At 37.5% G+C, this 21,867-nt stretch overlaps 1 protein-coding gene across 3 annotated transcripts in view; it reads right to left on the minus strand.

Moving 5' to 3' along the window:
• Positions 1-21,867, minus strand: part of METTL15 (methyltransferase 15, mitochondrial 12S rRNA N4-cytidine) — a 308,377-nt gene that overhangs the window by 18,061 nt on the left and 268,449 nt on the right. Inside the window, exons 13-14 of one of the 3 annotated variants that reach the window (XR_010338341.1) lie at positions 19,601-19,666; positions 1,974-2,007 (exon numbers count right to left, since the gene is read on the minus strand). The gene's annotated coding sequence lies outside the window, so the exon portion shown is untranslated. Of the gene's footprint in view, positions 1-1,973; positions 2,008-19,600; positions 19,667-21,867 lie in introns of those variants that run through there. The other 2 variants (XR_010338342.1, XR_010338340.1) reach the window with 2 other exon arrangements.

A 21,867-nucleotide genomic window follows, 5' to 3' on the forward strand; every position in this document is an offset into this window, starting at 1 on the left:
CAAATTCATGGCTACTAAAGTGATTAAGCCATTAATCAAACTCATGCCTTTCTGTTTCCAAACCTCAGCAACTTTACTATGTGGCATCCCAATTCTGTGAGCATACAGTTGAATAGTACTATCTGCACTGACATATAATTAATAATAGCAGATGGATTCCAAACTAATTTATGTAATATATTTTATTAAATTCCAATAAATATAAGCCATGTTGGATTAATCGTTAATACTTTCTATAAAGTTGTAAATAAAATTAAATCTGTTCAGGAAAAAAATACATGATTTTTGTTGTTAGGACTACTAGTGGGAGTATACACTGATCAATTCCATTTTAAAAGCAACTTGACATACGTAGCTACAGCCTCCAAATGTCTGTACCCTTTAACTCAGAAATTCCTGGCTGTGGATCCAATACTATAACTATAAGGGGTGAGCAACTTTATGAACCAAGATGTTCTTGACAGCGTTATTAACGGTAGTTAAAATAATAGTCTAAATGTCCAATGATAAGGGGTTGGATAAACAAATCATGGTGTATCTCCTCCTATAATAACAATTCAGCCACTGAAAATTATATTTATAGTTTATAATGACATGAAAAATTGAAATTACATGAAATTGAGTGAAAAAAAGCAAAATGTAAAATTAAATATAAAGAATCATTGTAGCTTTGGAGAAACCTTTAATATTTTAAAAGATTGTGTCTACCTACTGCATGGAGAATAAAATATAGGTTGGTAGGTCAACCACTTGTAAAACTACTACATTAGTCCAGAGGAACAATGACGAAGGTGGATTGGATTCAGATGTTAGTGTGGGAATCACTAAGAATCTGTCAGATTCTCTACATACTCTGAAGTGGAGAGGACAGGATTTCCTAATGGGTATGTCACACGTTATAAAAGAAAGAGTGGAGTCAAGGATGCCAGTGTATCTTTTGGCCTAAGCAACTAGAGATGTCATTTTCTGAGATGAGAACCCTAAGGAGGAGCAGGTTTGTGGTGAAAACATCAAGGTTTAGATTTGGAATGTATTGCATTAGAGGTTCTGGTCAGTTAGACAATCATGTGAGAATGTGAGGAAGCTCTTGGATATAGTACTCAAGTTCAAGGGAGAGATGAGAGTTATGAGTGTAAACTTAGGAACTGTCTACTTGGAGATAGCCCTGAAAGCCATCTGAGTCGATGATATCACTATGAAGTGTGTACAGATAGGGAACAAAAGAGGACCAAATGCTGAACCTGTTCAATTAGTGGTGGGAAGATAGGGAGAACTCAGCAAAGGACACAGAGAAGTAGCAGCCAGGAGGGTGAGAGGAATCATGAGAAAAGGCTGTGCCAAGCCAAGGTATGGAATTACAAAGGAAATGATCAGTGACCTCAAAAGATGGCTGCTAGGTTAAGCAGTGATTGATTGTCGAATGGTGGGACTTGAGTATTTTTTGTTGATTCCACTTTCCTAATAAAAATAAAAACAGCAATTCCCTGGAGTGAAAAAGGCAGGATAGAGACAGAAAAGTGGTGTCAGGGTGATGGCAATGTTCTATATATTGAATAGGGTATGGTTTACACAGGTGTGAACACTTTTCAAAACTCATCAAACTTTACACTTAAGATCAGTGCATTTCACTGTATGCAAATTATAGTCGAATAAAAATAAAAATAAATTCTATTTTTCACATTTTTGTATTTTCCAATATTACTATAATGAACATTCATTACTTTTATAATAAAAAATAAACATTTAGAAATGGAGGTTGGATTACTGCATATGTCAAACTTCTTTGAATTGTAAAGGTAAGAATTAGCAGGATATTATGTTTTCCCTCAACCAAAAACCAATGTAAATAATATTTGAATAGTGTATATAATGAAAACTTTGCCATGGATTTCCCAGGAGAAACTCACCTCTGCAAGTGAAAAGCCAATTCTTACAGATAAACCAGGAAACATCCACTTCACAGGTCAAGAATGGACAGTTCAGGCAATAAGTGATTTTTGCATTTTGCTATATAAAGCAATATAAAGAACACTGAAATCAGCACTGGAAGATAATATCAAAATGTAGCTTTGTGTTCTTGAAAAAGTCGGCTAAATTCTGTGTATAGGTTTCTCCAAAATGGCAATAATATTGTCTATCATATGTCACTCATGGTCTTGAGATAATTCCATCAGCTAATTATCAGGAAAAAAAAAACTATTTAGAAACCATGAAGAGTTTCACAAGTGCAAGGCCTCAGAAATAATTCAATATGAGGGCATAGGCAGTTCCATTTATCTCCATCACCCTTTAGGAAATGTGCCCTTTGAAGGTAGACATCAAAACCTCCTTCCTTCCTGGAAAAATAGCCCAGAGCAAATTCCCAAATAACTCTAAATCTGAAACATCATCTTTCTATAGTCAGTGCATTTTGGAGTGCAATCAGAAGCTTGTAACTTGAGGAACTGTCCAATGACTCTCCAATCTTCTTTTTCTACACCTCTTCCCCTTTCTCAAACCCATCAGAACAAGAGCCTCTTGTCTTTCTCAGTTAAGTTAGTTGAAAAGAAAATTTTAATTTATCTAAAAGGCATATCAACTTCCATATGTCCAAAACTGAAATCTCTTCTTCCTACTCCCAACCTGTAAAACCTACTTCTTTTCCTATGTAAAGAGCGATGTGAAACATTTCTATCATCTCCATATGTGATGTTTAAAGGCTAGATGGTAGTTCGTATTTTCTAGAATGAAAAACTGGACCAAGAAATCAGAAGACCAGAATGATAATCTGGGTTGACTTTAAGGACCCCAATAGCAAGCTAAATGACATGAGTTTTATCTTAGAAAAATGAGTGCCACTGAAGGTTTTCAATTTTTTTTAAGTAAGTGGTGTTTTAGCACGATTAGGTTGGATTTGGCAGGCAAAATGAATACAAATGGAATCAAGTGATAGGAGAGACCCCAAATGAAAATCTATTGATATGGTTTAGGAAATTGAAGTAAGGTCATAAGGACAGTGAGAATGGAACTGAAATAAGAAAATCAGAAATAGGAAACAGTTGTGAAGAAAATAAAAATACAGTTTAGGATATGATGAGTTTAAGGTGACAGCAGGATCCAAACAGAAACCTCAGGCAGGTACAACTGAAAATTCAAGAGTAGGAAACAGAAGAGAAGTACTAGCGTGGCTTCAAATATAATCACTTTGAGAAGAATATTCCATTCAATGTTGTCATAGAGGGTCTGTGTCTTTGCCTTTCTCAGAAAAGTATGATTATTATTTAATAACATACTTGACCTAATATATCAGAAATACACTTTGGTATATGAACAATGTTGTTAAAAATTTAGACATTTTGTATGTTTTTCATATTGTTCAAAAAAATTTTTGGCAATGCACCACACTATCATATAAACCCTATAATTACAAAAAAAGTAGTGTCATCATTTAAAACCAACTAGAAACACTCCTCCCCAGCTTCTTTCTACAGTCTTCAAAATCCAATGTGAGTTTTATACTTAATAGCACATCTCAGTTTGGGCTGGCCATATTTCGAGTGCTCAATGGCCACCTGTGGGTAGTGGCTATGGGACTGGACAGTGCAATTCTTGATGGAACCTTTCCTCCCCTCATGTTTAGCATTAATGGCAGAGGGCTGGAAGGAAAAGAAAAATTGATTATCAAGACAGAAGATTTTTCAACAAGGCATGTAAAAGTATGTTTGTATATGTACCTATGTGTGTGTTTGCATTTATGTATGCATGTATAATGACATTTATCAACCTTTTATTGTGTTCCAGGCAATGAATTGAGAACTTTAGACAGATAAGTATCTGAAATAGTTGAAATAAGTCTATGTAAGTGCTGTGAATATTATTCCCATTTTATAAATTTAAAAATAGTCTCAATAAGGTTAATCAGCTTTTTCAAATTATGCAGCAATTAGATGACTTTGAAAAAGATACCCATACTTTTTAAACAAAGGAAGTCTGAATCCAGATATCTTTGCATTTAATTTATATAAAGATTTATGAGATTTATTTTACATTTTTTTATGACAAAAATGCCACTCAGTCTTTTTTTTCTTTTGTGGCAAAAAGTTAAATGCTATCAATAGGACTAATTAATAATTCATGGTAAGCAATTTTTATATTATTAAATAATATTCAAAGTAATGATTGTAATTATTATGCATTTGATATCATATAGATGTACAACTATTTACTTAACCATTTCTCTTCTAGGTCTTAGTTCCCTCCATATTTAGTAACACAAATATCTTTTTCACTGGTTTAATTGGGCATGCAAAAAGATACAATAAAATACAGTTGAAAACAACATTGATTATTTCCCCAGTCATGGCTTTCTCTGGGGACCACCAATACAGCCATACTCCATCCTGCCTGACACCAATTGCCACAGTCAGGGTCTTAGCCCAGGTAGCTAAGAGACTTGGCAAAAGCCTCTGTGTCTACCCAACACAGGCACAGCTAACAAATAAAAAGCCCTAGGAGCAGCCCTGAAGACAGTTAAGCCAACTAAATGCCAAAATTGATGCCAAATCAGAACATTCTCTTGTATCTGTCAACTCCACAGGTAAGCAATGAACCTACATGCTCTGCTAACACGTGGCAAGTTTCCAGACCCAAGGCATCTCCTCCAATTGAGAACCAATTAGGCTGAAAGTACTTAACAATTAAAATCCTCCTCTCAGTATGTCCACAGTCCTATAAAATTCCAACAGATAATTGCAGTAGGAGTAAAAGACATCAAACTTAACAAGGCTTATAAAACACATCTCCAGTGACTCAAAGCTATGTGATGTTAGTAGGATTATTTAGTACTCACGGAGTACCTTTTTTCCTCCACCCTCCATTGATCCCACCCACAGAGATAATGAGGGAAGACAAATATAGAACTCTAAGTGAAACTGCACCATCAAGTCCAAGTTTAGGTACACAATGAGACATGATACTCAATAGACAAAATTTGGTTATTCTAAATTTCATTGACTGCTTGACTTGGAAACAGAATTTTCTTGAGATCTCATGGACCACATTTGTCCCATGGTAACTCCTTCTTTTCTGCTGTCTTCATCCTGGGTACATGCTCAGCATAGTGAGCATTTATTATTCTTTTGCTAGCAGGAAGGTTAGTAGAAAGATTCTCAGAAATATATAACACACAATGGGCACCCTCCTGGGATTTTTCTAGGAAAGAAGTAGCCTTAACAAAATTGTCAACCTCTACACATATCCTAGTCCCTTTAGGGCTTCAATTGTTCCCTCTATGGATTCTAAAATTGTTACAAGTTATGGCAAAAGAGAAAATGCTCATCTAAGACTGAACAAAAATCCAGAGATCTTTAGCAAAAGGTAACAACTACTTTTCTCACTCTGCTGGGTCTTACAAGACATCCATCACAGCACTTACAGCACTCTTTTTATTTTTTTTGCATTCTTCACACACACACACACACACACACACACACACACACACACACACACACATACAATTAATGTTTTTAAAAGTGTGGTCTGGCCAGGCATGGTGGCTCATGCCTATAATCCCAGTACTTTGGGAGGCTGAGGCGGGCATATCACCCAAGGTCAGGAGTTTGAGACTAGCCTGGCCAACATGGTGAAACTCTGTCTCTACTAAAATACAAAAATTAGCCAGGCATGGCGGCATGTGCCTGTAATAAAAAAAAAAGCTGAGGCAGGAGAATGCTTGAACCTGGGAGGCAGAGGTTACAGTGACGCTGAGTTCGTGCCACTGCACTCCAGCCTGGGTGACAGAGAAAGACTCCATCTCCAAAAATAAAAAATTTTAAAATTTTAAAAGTATGATCTATGGACCACTAATATCAGAATCTTGGGACTGAGGTGACTGACAAAATTCAGTTGCCTGGGACTCAGCCCCAGGTCAACTAAACTTGAATGTTCACAGGATGGGAAGTGGGATTCAGTTAGATGATAAAGTCTGACAACCACGTCAATGAACCCTAAATCTCTCAAGCACAGGGAATATGTCCCAGCAAGAGATAAAATATTTGGGACCAAAGTAAGGATTTTGTGATCTACCAGATAACCCCATGTAGGACACAAGCATTGGCCGTTTCTGCCTACAAGGACAAGCCCAGTCCTACGTGGCCTGAAAAGACTCCAACAGCCCATATCCCTTGTTATAAACTCTGAAATAGTTCACTTTATAAACGAAGCTCCTGGAGAGAATAGTGCACAATTTCTCTTTCTCATTGCCTGGGAAAAGGTCTTTGAGCAAGAATGAAAACAAGGATAATAATAGAATTGAGTTCCTGGGCTGCTCTAAGGAATTACCATTAAAATCAATCATGAAATAATTTTCTAACATAAAGTGTAACTTCTTAAAATAGGAGTAAGTCTGGATTTGTTTTTCCCCTACTTTGTTTATTAATTCATTTAGTTATTCAGTGATTCATTTTTCATTCAGTAAGTATTTATTGAGCACCTACCATGTACCAGGCACTGAACTAACAGCTAAGGATAAACAGAATAGACAAAGTCCCTGACTTTGTTTGGTAGAAATTTGGTTCATTTATTTACGCATTCATTCATTTTTTCATTCAAGAAATGTAACTAAACACACCATTTGGAAGAAACTAGGCTGGGCATTGTGAAGAATGTTTAGACAAATGACGTGTAAACCATATCCTTAAGCACTTTTCACTCTAACTGGGGTGTCAGAGACCCAGCTAGAAATGATTTATTCTAGTATTAGACAAAAGAAAATGACTAAGTACAAGATGAGATTGCTCTGACTCAGGTTGACTGAAAAGGAAAGATTTAAGCAAAGCTGTAAATTGAGGCGAATGTTGACATTCAGGTATGAAAAGAGTATTCATCTGCTGAATCCACAAGGGCAAAAGCAAGTATGCCCAAGTAATATTTGAGAAAGTGTAACAAGATGAGTGCTGTATAAGGTGTGTTTAAAAACTGGGGAGAAAAACAGCTGACCAATTGAAGGATATCTGGCTAAAAATTTGGTCTATGTTGCATCCCGATATGTGCATCTTCCTTTTCCATTTATTTATTCAATTATTTATGCAAAATATTAAGCACCTAATATTTGTCAGGCATCATACTAGGTGAGTGTATTAGGGTTCTCTAGAGGGTCAGAACTAATAGGATATATGTATTTATGAAAGAGAGTTTATTAAGGAGAATCAACTCCCACGATCACAATGTGAACTCCCAGGATAGGCCATCTGCAAGATGAGGCAAGGAAACCAGTAGTGGCTCAGTCTGAGTCCCCAAAACTCAAAAGTAGGGAAGCTGATAGTACAGCCCCCAGTCTGTACTAAAGGCCTGAAATCCCCTGGCAAACCACTGGTTTAAGTCTAGGAGTCCAAAAGCTGAAGAACTTGGAGTCTGATGTGGGCAGAAAGCATCCAGCATGGGAGAAAGATGAAGACTGGAAGACGCTGCAAGTCAGCTTCACCCCCTTTCTTCTGCCTGCTTTATTCTAATCATGCTGGCAGCTGATTAGATGGTGCCCACCCACATTGAGGGTGGGTCTGCCTCTCCCAGTTCACTGACACAAATGTTAATCTTTTTTGGCAGCACCCCCACAGATACACCCAGGAACAGTATTTTGTATCATTCAATCCAACCAAGTTGACACTCAGTATTAACCATCACACTGAGCACGTATAAAAGAGATCTCTGATCTCTATCCTTGAAAACCTAGGAAACAAGAGAGAAATAGTGAGTGCATGGCATATGTGCTACCTTTGCTATCTCCCTTGCCCATGGCTTTTCGGCTGAGCCTATATACAGCCTTGCAACATTTAAAAACAGTATTCTATGCAAGCATTTCCAAATAAAAAAAAAATTCAATGTAAGAGATATATGGAGGAGGGCTAAAATTTCCCAACCAAGGAGACCCTGGATTAGCCAGGTGCCAGTGGATCTGCCAGCTGACCAGAGAAACATGAGCACTGATGCATTTGGCTTAGCTCAGATCTGCAAAATATTCTATAAATCCATAGACTTTTAAGAAATAATATACAGCTGTTATTTTAAGCCATTAAGTTTTGAAGTGGTTTATGATGCACAATAGCAAATTGATAAAGAACTTGGTATTGCACTTCTGTCATAACTAAAACTTAAAAGATGTGACATTGGCTTTGGGTCAGAGTATCTGGCAGAAGCTAGAATAATGGTGAGGAAGCTGTTAAAGGAGACTGGAGAAATGATGTTCCTGACCTTCTTCACAAAACTGGAAAAAAAACCCTTAAACTTCATATGGAACCAAAAAAGAGCCCACATAGCCACGACAATCCTAAGCAAAAAGAACAAAGCTGGAGGCATCATGCTACCTGACTTCAAACTATACTGCAGGGCTACAGTAATCAAAACAGCATGGTGCTGGTACCAAAACAGAGATATAGACCAATGGAACAGAACTGAGATCTTGGAAGTAACGTCACACATCTACAACCATCTGATCTTTGACAAACCTGACAAAAACAAGCAATGGGGAAAGGATTCCCTGTTTAATAAATGGTGTTGGGAAAACTGGCCCGCCATGTGCAGAAAGCAGAAACTGGACTGCTTCCTGACACCTTACACTAAAATTAACTCCAGATGAATTAAAGACTTAAACATAAGATCTAACACCATAAAAACCCTAGAAGAAAACCTAGGCAAAACCATTCAGGACATAGATATAGGCATGGACTTCATGACTAAAACACCAAAAGCATTGGCAACAAAAGTCAAAATAGACAAATGGGATCTAATTAAACTCCAGAGCTTCTCTACAGCAAAAGAAATAATCATTAGAGTGAACCAGCAACCAACAGAATGGGAAAAAAATTTTGCAAGCTACCCATCTGACAAAGGGCTAATATCCAGAATCTACAAAGAACTAAGATAGATTTACAAGAAAAAGACAAACAAACCCATTCAAAAGTGAGCGAAGGATATGAACAGGCACTTTTCAAAAGAAGACATATATGAGGCCAACAAACATATGAAAAAATGCTCATCATCACTGGTCATTAGAGAAATGCAAATCAAAACCACATTGAGATGCAATCTCACTCCAGTTAGAATGGCGATCATTAAAAAATCTGGAGACAACAGATGTTGGAGAGGATGTGGAGAAATAGAAACACTTTTACACTGTTGGTGGGAGTGTAAATTAGTTCAACCATTGTGGAAGACAGTGTGGTGATTCCTCAAGGACCTAGAAATAGAAATTCCATTTGACCCAGCAATCTCATTACTGGATATATACCCAAAGGATTATAAATTGTTCTATTATAAAGACACATGCACACATATGTTCATTGTGGCACTGTTTACAATCGCAAAGACCTGGAACCAACACAAATGCCCATCAATGATAGACTGGACAAGGAAAATGTGGCACATATAAACCATGGAATACTATGCAGCCATAAAAAACAATGAGCCTGTGTCCTTTGTAGGGACATGGATGAATCTGGAAACGATCATTCTCAGCAAACTGACACAAGAACAGAAAATCAAACACCACATGTTCTCACTCATAGCCAGGTGTTGAACAATGAGAACACATGGACAGAGGGAGAGGAGCTTCACACACTGGGGTCTGTTGGGGGGGCTAGGGGAGGGACAGCATGGAGTGGGGAGATTGGAGCCGGATAACATGGGGAGAAATGCCAGATATAGGTGAAGTGGGGATGGAGGCAGCAAATCACATTGCCATGTATGTCTATACAACAATCCTGCATGATCTGCACATGTACCCCAGAACCTAAAGTACAATAAAAAAAAATTCAGGCAAAGTCTAATAGAACTTCTCTACTATTCAAAAGAGCTTAGAAGAATATTAAGTTGTGAGGTTTATCTCATGGAGTAGAATCCAACTATATTCACAGGAATTCACAATGTTTTTAATTCAGCTAGATTGGCAAATTTTGCCAGCCCAGAGGAAGAAAGAATTGCAACTCTATAGAGGTGTCTCACACTTGTAGAAAGACATCTCTGCCCCTAAGTTTCTATAGGGCAGAAAGCAGGAATATTTTCCAACATTCTCTTCTGAAGTGGGAAAGAAAAGTGGAAGAGCCATGCCAAGAACCATGGAGAACAATAGACTGACGAGCCTTCCCAGAGAGCAGAACAAATCAAAGAACATTTCCCATCTCCAGAGTAGGGTAAATGGGAAACATCTGCCCAGAAAGAGTTCAGAGTTTCCATGAACCAGTGACTGCTGTATATTTTCTATTCCTTCCCTTTCTAAACGAGAATACTTACATAGGTTATTCTGCCCTCATTTCATCACTCTATGTTGAGTATGCTTAGAGCAAATGCTTTTATTCCAGTACATAACTTTTTGAATCAAGAGGAGCATGTAATGAACTTGATATAGATTACAATGCCCTGGACTTCAAGCAGGATGCTGCAGCTTGAGATTTTGGAGGGTCCTGGGATGGGAGGAATATATTTCACATGGGGCAGCATGTCAATAATGGTGCCCAGAAGGCAGACTATGGTAGATTGAGTGGATTAGGGGACCCAGGTTTTCATAACTGCTATATCTTTCCCTTTTGGTACCACTGTCACACTCTAACTCTAGGCTTAACCAGGGGACTTGTTTTGATGAGTGAGAAAAACTTGACAACAGCAGAGCCTTGAAAATTTGCTCATGATTTCTGCCTTCCCTCTTTGATTCCTACCACTGCCTGCTAAAGGGAATGAGAGACACATAGAAGAGAGACAAGTTGTTCTAGCTGAACCTATACTAGATTAAACCATCCCCTGTCAACTTGCCAGCTGACTGCAGATGCCCAAGCTGGCAAAATGAGCTGAGCCTATCCTAGATTATAAGAATCTTTCAGCCAGCCAGTACCCACAAGAAATAATGACCACTAAGGTTATGTTACACAGCAAGAGCGAACTGATACAGACAGCATATGTGATGAAATCCATTTACTATCTCAGTAGTTAAGTTTCTTTTAAAGAAGTTTGAGGCAAATTTGAAGGATACTCTCTCATTAATAGATTCATCTTTTTAGTGATAGTCATAAAATCTCAGCTAGATGGACATCTCTATATTTACAAACAGATAAAAAGAATAGCAGAGAGGCAATTACCAATATGAGAATTCAAGTCAATGTCTGAATCATTGAAAACAGCCTTAGTCAGAGATGTGATTATGCCATCTGCCTTAGTCCATTCTCACACTGGTAATAAAGACATAACTGGGGCCAGGTGTGGTGGTTCACACCTGTAATCCCAGCACTTTGGCGGGGCTGAGGCAGGTGGATCATGACGTCAAGAGATCAAGACCATCCTGGCCAACATGGTGAAATCCTGCTCTCCTAGAAATATAAAAATTAGCCGGGCATGTTGGTGCATGCCTGTAGTCCCAGCTACTCGAGAGTCTGAGGCAGGAGAATTGCATGAACCTAGACATGGAGGTTGCACTGAGCCGAGATCGTGCCACTGCACTCCAGCCTAGTGACAGAGCAAGACTCCATCTCAAAGAAAAAGAAAAGAAAAAAAAGGGCATAACCAAGACTAGTAATTTATAAAGGAAAGAGGTTTAACTGACTCACAGTTCAGTATGTCTGGGCAGGCCTCAGGAAACTTACAGTCATGGTAGAAGGGGAAGCAAGCATGTCCTTCTTCATGTGATGGCGGGAAGAAGAATGAGAGCCAAGCAAAAGGGGAAACCCCTTATAAAACCATCAGCTCTTGTGAGAATTGATTCACTGTCACAAGAACAGGATGGGAAAAACTGCTCCCATGACTCAATTAGGTCCACCTAGCACCTCCCCATGACATGTGGAGATTATGGAAACTATAATTCAAGATGAGATTTGGTTGGGGACACAGCGAAAGCATATCACCATCATAGACCAGCTCAGCCTCTTAAATGCAGAATGATACCAAGGAGACCATGCTTTACTTAGGAAGGATTCTACTTTAATTACATTTAGTAATTAGATAATGTCTCAGTTAAAAAATTATACTTTAGATGAATGGGGGGTTTCTCAGTGGTGTGGAAGAAGAGAAGATTGATCTATGAGATGTATCAAGGACAATCCAACTAGTTATAGGGACTAGTTGCAGAAGGGGAAATGTGAAAAAGGAGGCATCAAAGGTCATCACAATTTAGTCATTAATCACTTAAAAACCTTCAATAGCTTCACAGAAACTTATGTGATGTCTCTACTAAAGTCTAAACTCCATCAAGAACCAAATAATTAAAAATCATCATCATCACTATAATGAAAGCTAACATTTATTGAGTGTGTATTCATATTACATGTCAGACAGTGCACTAAGAAATTTGCCTTCATTATCTTGTTTACTTTTTACTATATCCTTGGAAAATAGGAATTGATATTATTCCCATTTTACACATGAGAAACTAAAGTCTAGGGAACTTGAAGTGGCTTGCCCATGGTCAGCCAGCTAAAACACAACAGAGTTGAGTCAGGGTTCAGAGGACTTCCTCTGACTTGAAAGCATTTATTCCTAAACACTATCCTATTCTTTCTCTCTTATTGGGATACTTGCTAGCTCCCCGATGCCAGCTCGGGTTTGTCATGGTATATACAATACATATTTGTTGAGTTAATGAATGAAGAAGTGAGAAGAAGTACTGCAAGGAGAAGGCAAGAAAACTTTGGACTTTATTATGCCAATAATAGAATGACAATTCCTCCACGTGTTCAGTAAGAAATTAGGAAGATGACATTTGCAAAAGAAATTAAGCGAACATAGGTTTTTGGCATATTTGATATAAAAGAAAATGGGTTATTTATACAGATTAGAATGACCTTTGTGTATCTGGAGGCAAAAGGTAAAAAAAAAAAAAAAATTGCAGAAAAAAAGAGGTCACCAAAATGAGCCAGTGCTTTGGGAGTTTGCTGCTAAGAAAAAATGCTTCACTAGGTTATGGTCAAGCAGGGCCATGCTGTAAAGCATTCTTCCCAGGGCACAACTGCTTCCATATTACCTCCCCTAATTAACAAGAACAGCTGAGAATTCATTGATTATGTCCCTACATGTACTACTCACTCTGCCAGACCCTTGATAATGTAATTCATAATTTAAGCTTCATGGAAACACTCTGAGTTCAATATTATTATTTCCATTTTACTGATGAAGTTCAGGGAGAGAAAGATCCTTCTGCTAGAAATGGTGGAGAGGTACAAACTTAGATCTGTCTAACATTAAAACTCTTTCGCATTTTTCTATATCAGGCAAACAGAACTGCCAGACCACTGACTGTGAAAGAGAGAATTCACCCCTCTTGCATTCAATGGACAATATTGAAGAAGAAACTTCTCTTTCTTCTAATACATTTTTCCAAGAAAAGAAAAAAGTAATAAACATGAATACTCATTTTCAATCATGTGTACATAAATAGACTCAGTTGAATGATTACAGCAATATCGATTCCTTTACTTAATTTCTTAAAAAGAAAGATATATACCCAACTTTGATTGAGCTACCATAATATCATGAAGACAATATAAAACAGTTAAAACAGCAGCAAGTTGCCCTTTCTTTTCCAGCTTAGTGTCTTTATTCTTTTCCATCCTCAATAACTATCTATAACACTTTTGTCCATGTCAGAATATAGGTTTGACTAAGAATTTGGTCAGCCCCATTATAATGCCTTGCATGGCATACAAGGTATTCTCCATGAGATAGAGTCCATGTCACAGAGGTTTTGCAGTGGAAAGTTGGAGTCTTTTCATCACCTTAGTTACATACTCTGGTGTTAGTGGAAGGATTCCTCCATTCCTAATAGGATCTGGGAGAGTTAAGAATCCTATGATGGGCACCCTGTGGAGACACAGTTTGCTTGTTGTCCAATTAGCTGTTAGTTTGCCTCTTTCCTGGAGTGTCAGTATAGATTCCACCAAACAAAAGCATTATCTTTCCCCTGTCTAATTCCTGTTTACTCTTTAAAGCTTTAGAAGCAGGCACTTTTTTTTTACCAATATTTCAAGTTACTTCTGACTTTCAATCTTCTTTAATTGTCATCTAAGGACATGCATTATCTCCCCCAAGACACTGTCGTTTCTTATAAGCAGAGAAGCCCTAAACAGGAGTTTGAGTGATGACAAAATAAAACTGAGAAGAGAGACCCAGACTGAGAAACTTATTACACAAAATAGGGTAGGATAAGTAACAGAAGGCTGATCCAGCTATACTCTAGATGAGTCATCAGAGCTTGGTAACCATACAGGAGAGAGGTAGCAGTCCAGTCAGACAGGCAGTATAACAGGGCGGTAAGTCAGGCAGGGAGACCATGGAGATGAACCTTCCAGATAAAAGTAATATGAATAGGTGGTCAGCACCAGAGAACTAGCATGGCTCCAGCAGGGCCTGGGCTTTTGGAATAAGACCCAGTCTTCAGATTGTAGGAAGGGGATCTGCTGGCAACAGATGCAGGCTCCAGGAGTATGAGAGCCCTGGAAAAGAAATAAAGATAGGAGAGAACAGGACAGAAATGCTAGAAGTGATTTAAGCTTAGGAGTTCAGAGAATTTGGACTAGGTCATGAAAATATGCCATATCAGCAGTCAGAATGATGGTTTTGAGCCCCTATGCCAGATTTAGAGCAAAGTGTCTCCCAGAGTACATTTTAGCATTAGTTCTCAGCTTGTCTCAGGGAGCCATTTATGAGGTTTAGAGAAAGTAAGCCAGCCCCTGAAATGACTTATAGATTACATATTTTTAAATTCCACCATGGGTTTACATCTAGAGCTCTGTATGAAGAAGACAATTATCACATGGAACTAAGCATATTATATGTGCTAAACACCAGTCTAAGTGCTTGACATGAGTTATCTCATTTAACGACATCCTAAGATTGTATATACAATTATCCACCAAATAACATTTTGGTTGACAATAGGCCACAGATGGCAGTGGTCCCAAAAGACCATAATATCATATTTTTACTGTACCTTTTCTATTTCTAGCTATGTGTAGATACACAGATACTTACAATTGTATTATAATTGCTTACAGTATTCAGTACAGTAACCTGCTATATAGGTTTATGGCTTAGGAGCAACAGGGTATAGTATATAGCCTGAGTGTGTAGTAGGCTATACCACCTAGGTTTGTGTTAGTACACTTTATAATGTTTATACAAAGATGAAATTACCTAATGACACATTTCTAGAAACGTATCCCTGTTATTAAACAATTAATAATTGTACTATTATTACTACTTAATAGAAAGAAAGCCAAGGCCCAAACAGATGAAATAAATTGCCCAAAAGCTGGAAGCACTCCATTTGAAAACCAGCACAAGACAAGGATGCCCTTTCTCACCAATCCTATTCAATGTCATATTGAAAGTTCTAGCCAGGGCAATCAGACAAGAGAAAGAAATAAATGTATTTGCATAGGAAGAGAGGAAGTCAAACTATCTTTGTTGGCAGATGACATGATCATATATCTAGAAAACCTCATCATCTCAACCCAAAAGCTTCTTAAGCCAGTAAGCAACTTCAGCAAAGTCTCAGGATATAAAAAATCTGGAGACAACAGATGTTGGAGAGGATGTGGAGAAATAGGAACACTTTTACACTGTTGGTGGGAGTGTAAATTAGTTCAACCATTGTGGAAGACAGTGTGGTGATTCCTCAAGGACCTAGAAATAAAAATTCCATTTGACCCAGCAATCCCATTACTGGGTATATATGCAAAGGATTGTAAATCATTCTATTACAAAGACACATGCACACATATGTTCATTGTGGCACTGTTTACAACAGCAAAGACTTGGAACCAACCCAAATGCCCATCAATAATAGACTGGACAAGGAAAATGTGGCACATATACACCATGGAATACTATGTAGCCATCAAAAACGATGAGTTCATGTCCTTTGTGGGGACATGAATGAATCTGGAAACCATAATTCTCAGCAAATTGATACAAGAACAGAAAACCAAACACCACACGTTCTCATTCATAGCCGAGTGTAGAACAATGAGAACACATGGACACAGGGAGGGGAGCATTATACACTGAGGTCTGTTGGTGGGGGCTAAGGGAGGGACAGCGTGGGGTGGGGATGTTGGGGACAGATGACATGGGGAAAAATGCCAGATATAGGTGAAGGGGGGATGGAGGTAGCAAACCACATTGCCATGTGTGTACCTATGCAACAAATCTGTATGATCTGCACATGTACCCCAGAACCTAAAGTACAATAAAAAAATTCTAAAAAAAAAAGAAAAGAAAATCAGTGTGCAAAAATCGCTAGCATTCCTATATGCAAACCGAAAGCCAAATCATGAATGAACTCCCATTCACAATTGCCACAGAAAGAATAAAATACCTAGGAATACAGCTAACAAGGGAAGGGAAGTACCTCTCAAAAAGAACTAAAAACCACTGCTCAAAGAAATCAGAGAGGATAGAAACAAACAGAAAAACATTCCATGCTCATGGATAAGAAGAATCAATATTGTGACAATGCTCATACTGCCCAAAGTAATTTAGATCCAATGCTGTTCCCATTAAACTGCCATTGAAATTCTTCACAGAATTAGAAAAAAACTATTTAAAATTCTTATGGAACCAAAAAAGAGCCCAGATAGCCAAGACCATCCTAAGCAAAAAGAACAAAGCTGGAGGCATCACACTACCTGATTTCAAACTACAAGGCTACAGTAACCATAACAGCATGGTACTGGTTCAAGAACAGACATAAAGACCAATGGAACAGAATAGAGAATCCAGAAATAACACCACACACCTATAACCATCTGATCTTTGACAACCTGACAAAGCAACCAATGGGAAAATAATTCCCTATTAAATAAATGGTGCTGGAAGAACTGGCTGGCCACATGAAGAAAACTGAAATTGGACTACTTCCTTATACTATAGACAAAAGTCAACTCAAGATGGATTAAAGACTTAAATGTAAAACCGAAAACTATAAAAACCCTGGAAGAAAATCTAGGCAATACCATTCAGGACATAGGCATGGTCAAAGACTTCATGAAGAAAACGTCAAAAGCAATTGCAACAAAAGCAAAAACTGACCAATGGGATCTAATTAAAGAGCTTCTGCTCAGCAAAAAAAGAAAAAAAGTATCATCAGAGTGAACAGAATGGAAAAAAATTTTTTGCAATCTATCCATCTGACACAGGTCCAATATCCAGCATCTACAAGGAACTTAAACACATTTACAAGAAAAAAAATAAACAATGCCATTAAAAAGTGGGGAAAGGACATGAACAGACACTTCTCAAAAGAGGACATACCTGCAGCCAATCACATATGAATAAAAGCTCAATATTGATCATTAGAGAAATGCAAATCAAAACCACAATGGGATATCATCTTATGCCAGTCAGAATGGCTATTACTAAAAAGTCAAGAAAACAGACACTAGCAAAGTTATGGAGAAAAAAGAATGCTTTTACACTGTTGATAGAAATATAAATTAGTTCAACCATTGTGGAAGACAGTGTGGTGATTCCTCAAAGACATAGAGGCAGAAATACCATTCAACCCAGCAATCACATTACTGGATATATACTGAAAGGAATATAAATTATTCTATTATAAAGATACATGCAGCACTATTCACAATAGCAAAGACATGGAATCAAACTAAACATCCATCAATGATAGACTGGATAAAGAAAATGTGGTACATATATACCATGGAATACTATGCAACCATAAGAAGGAACAAGATCATGTCCTTTGCAGGGATATGGATGGAGCTGGAAGACATTATCCTCAGCAAACTAACACAGGGACAGAAAGCCAAATACCTCATGTTCTCACTTATAAGTGGGAGCTGAACTATGAGAACACATGGAAATGTTAGGGGGAACAACACACACTGGGGCCTGTCAGAGGGTGGGTGGGGAGGAGGGAGAACATCCAGAAGAATAGCTAATGCTGGGCTGAATACCTAGGTGATGGGATGATCTGTGCAGCAAACCCACACATTTACCTATGTAACAAAGCTGCACATCCTGCACATGTACCCCTGAACTCAAAATTTAAAAAAATAAATAAATTGCCCAAAGTCATGCATTGAGCAGATAGTGAAGCTGGAATACAGATTCAAATAACTACTCAACAAAAGCCAATCTTTAAGATATATTGCCAATGTTAGTCATACAATTTTACACAACAAATATCTGCTGAAGTCTTATGTGGCAGACTGTGCTAGCTATTAGTGTCTTAAAAACAAAAAAATATATATAAGTACTATCTATGCCTTTAAGGAGCTTAAAGTATAAGGCACATACAGATGCATTAAAGGTAGAAATACTACAGCGCTGTGATGGGAGGCTAGAGGGTGCTATGAGAGCACTTAGCACAGGAACTGAATACTCCCTGAAGGTGAGGCCTCTTAGGTGAAGTGATGAATGATTAGAGGTCAAAGGATGGAGAGGAAGGGGAAAGAACAACTTGCTCAAAGCTCCAAAGGCAAAAAGAAACATAATTCTTTCAAGCTAGTGAAAGATACTCTGCATGACAGGAGTGTAGAGTATATAAAAGGATGAGAGAAATCAAACGAGATCCAGCGAAGTGGACAGAGGCCTGATTCTGATTATGCCGGGCCAAGGAGGTGACATTCAGGAGTCTGGACTTCACCTTGAGGGAAAAACTAGGAAAGAATTTAAAGAGGAAAGTAACAGGATCAGATGTGTATTTTGGAAAAATTACTTTGACTTCTGTGTGGAAAGAAGAAATAAAACAATGGGTGAATAGATGGAGGGATGGATTGATGGACAGAAAACCAATTCTTGCTCTTACTACTTTATGAAACAGTTTTAAGTAGGTTTGATTGTTCCTACAGCCCATCTGCCTCTCAGTATTCTGATAGGAACTAGAGCCCAGAAGATATCACTAGAGAGGCCAAGTCTACCAGCAGGAAAATGATCTTACTAAAAATAATGAATGGTTTTCACTTAACAGTGGGTTATTTCCATGCTCTATATGGACTCTTATGCTCCCATCTCAGCAAGAAACTTGCTATAGATCCAACAAGTCATCGACAACCAATCACTGCTATTACAGTAACTGTAAACATATGTTTTCTGCGTTTCCCACATCCCTGTAGTGGTACTACGGGTTGTAGTTCAATGCAGAGAAAAAGGAGCACAGAGAAGGTCTGGAATGTCTGATGTCATACCAGCCATGCACAAAGTTTTGGCCTTATGTGATAAATCATACCTTCCACATCTGTCATTGGAAAAACTGAAAGAGGGCACATCTCTTCTGTGTGTGACCTAATGGTTTTCTCCCAACACTCAACAAGCCCATTTAAAGCACAGGTTGGCAAGGGTCACCTTCCTCACCATCACACATGTTCTAACAATCCAGGTGCTCATAGAATATAAAAGTTCTGTAACGGACAAGAACCACACAGCTTTGAAGAGCCTAAGCTAATGCTTTTCTGAAGGGATTATGTGTAGACAACTCTAATTGTTGCATTGAATCTGTGTCCTTCTTTGCTTCCCTCCTACCTGTCTTTGTCTTTTTTTATGTACGTGCCTGCTCTACCCTTTTACCTCAGGTTATTCTCCATGCAGAAAACTCAGTGGGAGAGAGGGGCCTGTAATAGTGACTCACCTTAAGCACCAGCAGACAAAGCAAAAGGTGGTGATTTTAGATCTTTTTCGCAAGAACATGTGCAGCCTAGAAACAGAAAGGGCAAATGTTCAGAAAAAAGAAAACAGGCAACACGCTAGACAGTTTTTCTGTAAGATCAAGACACTTTCCTGTAAGATCAAGTTGAGACATTTTTACTTATTAGCAAGACTAGTTTAAGAAAATTTTTAAGTCATTACGTCTACAAAAATGACCCAGTATTAACATCATACTAAAATGACAGATGCAGATGTCAGTAGGGAGAACATATTGAACAGTATAAAGGGCTCTAAAAATGCAAAGCATTATGGCTAGGTTTTGTTTTCTTGTTTTGGGTTTTTTTTTTTAATTTCATGAGTACATAGTAGGTGTATATGTTTATGGAGTATATGGTACGTTTTGATACAGGCATGCAATGTGTAATAATCACATCAGGGTAAATGAGGTATGCATCACCTCACACATTTATCTTTTGTGTTACAAACAATTCAATTATACTTTTAGTTCTATTAAAATGTACATTTAAATTATTATTGACTATAGTCATTCTGTTGTGCTATCAAATACTAGATCTTACTTATTCTTTCTAACTATTTTTTGGCCCCTTTATCCCCACTAACCCCCATTCCCCTGCTACCTTTCCCAGCCTTTGGTAACCACCCTCTACCCTCTATCCATGGGTTCAATTGTTTTAATTCTTAGCTCCCAAAAATAGGTGAGAACATGTGAAGTTTGTCTTTCTGTTCTTGGATTATTTCACTTAACATAATGACCTGCAGTTCCATCCATATTGTGGCAAATGACAGGATCTCATTATTTTCTATGGTTGAATAGTACTCCATTGTGGAAACGTACTGTAATTTTTTTATTCATTCATCTGTTGATGGTTGCTTCCAAATCTTGGCTATTGTGAGCAGTGCTGCAATAAACATGGGAGTTCATGTATCTCTTCATTGAATATATTGATTTTCTTTTTTTAGGGGGGCATCTACCTAGCATTGGTTGGTGGATCCAATGATAGCTCTGGTTTTTGAGGACCCTCCAATCTGTTCTCCATAGTGGTTGTACTAATTTACATTTCATCAACAGTGTATGAGGGTTCTCTTTCCTCTACATTCTTGAAAGCATGTGTTATTGACTGTCTTTTGGATAAAAGTTATTTTAACTAAGAAGAATTGAGATGTCATTATCATTTTTATTTACATTTCTCTGATAATAAGTGATGTTGAACATTTTTATATACCTGTTTGCCATTTGTATGTCTTCTTTTCAGAAATGTGTATTCATATGTTCTGCCTATTTTAAACATTGGATTATTGAGTTTTTTTTCTTATAGAGTTTGTTTGAGCTCCTTATATGCTTCATTTATTAACCCATTGTCAGATGGGTAGTTGCAAATATTTTTTCCCATTCTATGGGCTGTTTTCTTCACTTTGTTGATTGTTTCCTTTGCTATGAAGAAATGTTTTAGCTTGATATAATCCCATTTGTCCATTTTTGCTTTGGTTGCCTGTCTGTGCTTGTGGGGTATTACTCAAGAAATCTTTGCCTAGTCCTATGTCTTGAAGAGTTTCTCCAATGTTTTCTATTAGCAGTTTCATAATTTGTGGTCTTAGATTTAAGTTTCTAATCCATTTTGATTTTATTTTGCATTTGGCAAGGGATAGAGGTTTAATTTGATTCTTCTGCATATAAATATCCTGTTTTCACAGCATCATGTATTGAACAGACTATCCTTTTCCCAATGTATGTTCTTGGCACCTTTGTGGAAAATGAATTTACTGTAGATGTATGTATGGATTTGTCTCTGAGTTCTCTATATTCTGTTCCTTTCATTGGTCTATGTATCTGTGTTTATACCAGTAACATTCTGTTTTTCATAATACAGCTCTGTAGCATAATTTGAAGTGATGCAACTTAACTCCTCCAGTTTTGTTCTTTTTGCTCAAGATAGTTTCGGATATTTGGGTCTTTTGTAGTTCCACAAATATTTTAGAATTCATTTTTCTATTTCTGTGAAGAATGTCATTGGTTTTTTGATAGAGATTGCATTGAATCTATATATTGCTTTGGGTGGTATTGACATTTTAACAATATTGATTCTTCGAATCCATGAACATGTAATAGCTTCCATTTTTTGTATCCTCTTCCATTTCTTTTATCAATGTTTTATAGTTTTCATTGTAGAAATATTTCATTTCTTTTGTTAAATGAATTCCTAGTTATTTAAATTTTTTAAAATTTATTTA

This window comes from Aotus nancymaae, unplaced genomic scaffold (genome assembly GCF_030222135.1).
Source record: "Aotus nancymaae isolate 86718 unplaced genomic scaffold, 86718_ANA_hifiasm-v0.15.2.pri h1tg000059l, whole genome shotgun sequence".
In the NCBI taxonomy this organism is placed as follows: domain Eukaryota; kingdom Metazoa; phylum Chordata; class Mammalia; order Primates; family Aotidae; genus Aotus; species Aotus nancymaae.